The 2181-nt window shown below is 51.9% G+C and overlaps 1 protein-coding gene across 2 annotated transcripts in view; it reads right to left on the minus strand.

Moving 5' to 3' along the window:
- ZNF407 (zinc finger protein 407) overlaps positions 1-2181 on the minus strand; it is a 553482-nt gene that overhangs the window by 550533 nt on the left and 768 nt on the right. The window lies entirely within an intron of this gene.

A 2181-nucleotide genomic window follows, 5' to 3' on the forward strand; every position in this document is an offset into this window, starting at 1 on the left:
AGGCAATGGCAGCAGCAGCAGAATTTGTTTTTTTTTTTTTTGAGAGGTTTTTTGCTATAGGGCACATGAACTAGCCAGAAAGACAGAAAGGGAGAAATCACCCCCCATGGGGGATGGCCACATTACAATCCCTTCTCCTCCATTCTCCTCTCAGGATCCTGGGCACGCACGCACATGCACCCGGCATGAGTTTAAGCCACCAAGTCAGGAACTCGAACCACAGTTGACTACGTGGGAGTCCAGTGACATAGCCATTACGCCAACTGCTGGTCCCAGCAGCAAAACTCTAACCAGACTGTTTCCATGGCATAAACTTCACTGTGGTGTCAACCCACCGGTTGTATGGCACTCTGCAGTTGTCCCCACAGAACACTGCCGACACTTTACTTGTCTGGATTCCCTGTCCACCTGCTCGTTATTTAGCCCTAGTGCACTGGCTGGCACGAAGCAAGCATGCAACATTTCCTGAGCGAACTTCTTAACTCCACCAGTAATCAGAGCTGGAAAGGAAGGAGAAGAAAAAACTCTACAGAGAAGGCCACACTGCAGTCCAAAAAACTCTGATGTCAACCACACTGAACGTGTCACAGTAACCCACCGGAACTGCACAGCCTAATTTACTCCCTATTTATGGATTTATAAACTAGGATTCTTTTCACCAGTGGGACGCAAACCATTTTTGTAAAGGAGAAAGAGGAGAATCAAATTAAGACAGTCTATTTTATCAAGGTTATAGAGTTCTTCTCTAATAAAACAAACCTAATTGGATGGACAGCATCCCCTCAAATAAGTAAATACCTATTAATCCTTGAGACCTGACACACATACACCCTGCAGGAGTGTTCACCACTTCCTACCAGGCAATCCGCTACAACGTTCTCTGCGTTCCCATCTCTCTATTTCAGCACTCAGAAAAGGGCATGGTATTTATTTATACATCCTTCTCCTCAACCAGATCTCAGAAATCCTGGATGGAAGTGTGTTGCTATCTCTAGCGCCTGGCATGGGGACGGAGTCTGACACACAGCAGGACGGGCTCTAGCGCCTGGCACGGGGACGGAGTCTGACACACAGCAGCACGGGCTCTAGCCTGGCATGGGGACGGAGTCTGACACACAGCAGGACGGGCTCTAGCGAATCCTGGATGGAAGTGTGTTGCTATCTCTAGCGCCTGGCATGGGGACGGAGTCTGACACACAGCAGGACGGGCTCTAGCCTGGCATGGGGACGGAGTCTGACACACAGCAGGACGGGCTCTAGCCTGGCACGGGGACGGAGTCTGACACAGCAGGAACCAATGTCCTGGCCTGGGGCTGCTGTGCTGGCTTTGCTCAAGGCACCAGTGGGACCTGTCATCCTATCTTACCGACCCTTCTGTAAATAAGAGATTATCCCAAAATAGTTTTTTTAAAAGGCCCTGGTAGCAACTGTGTTACCAGCCATGATCACACCTGCCGTACCCATGCAAGAAGACACATCAGCTATCTGCAGTAAGAGTAATTTGGCATAAAACAAACTGGAAAAAGGATTGGATAACCAACACTCGAGATCAGGATCTCAACGTTAATTTTGGTCAAATTATCTTATTCTCAGTCTGTTGGTAAAAAGGGCTAATTCCTACTGTACAGAGCTGCTGTGCTAAATCAAGCACAGACTATGCCCAATGGCGTACGCAGTCCAGCAACGTCCGATCATTATGGTAGTGCCTGTCCCGACTCGTTGTTCCAACTGGACTAACACCTCGCCACACAGCAGGTGGATGCGGTGACGAGCTCCACGAGGCACTCACTGCGAAGTCACACTCGAATTACCGTTAGGCCTGTAATTGCCTGTAAAAATTTAGAAAGTCCTACACGCGTGCCCACGGACGCCTATGCCAACCCTGCCAACACTTCCCGCTCCAGAACTCCCCAACGAGAAAGGGGCTACTCAAAACCCCACACAACCAACAGGGGTCAGCAGCTGCTGCCACCCACCTCCGCAGACCCCGCTCCAGGACGAGAGCCAGCGCACGTGGGCGAGCGAGCGGGCTGGAGGGGGTATCTACCCAGACAAAACCCTGCCGCGAACCGCGCGCCAGCAGCCCAGGGTCCCCTCTAGGCGCGCAAGGCGGGCTGAAACACCCAGTGGCCACGACGCTTCGCTTCCCGTTGCGGTGCCCGGGGCCGCCGGCCCACCCCG

The sequence above is a fragment of the Tupaia chinensis genome, unplaced genomic scaffold, assembly GCF_000334495.1.
Source record: "Tupaia chinensis unplaced genomic scaffold, TupChi_1.0 Scaffold145592_1, whole genome shotgun sequence".
In the NCBI taxonomy this organism is placed as follows: domain Eukaryota; kingdom Metazoa; phylum Chordata; class Mammalia; order Scandentia; family Tupaiidae; genus Tupaia; species Tupaia belangeri.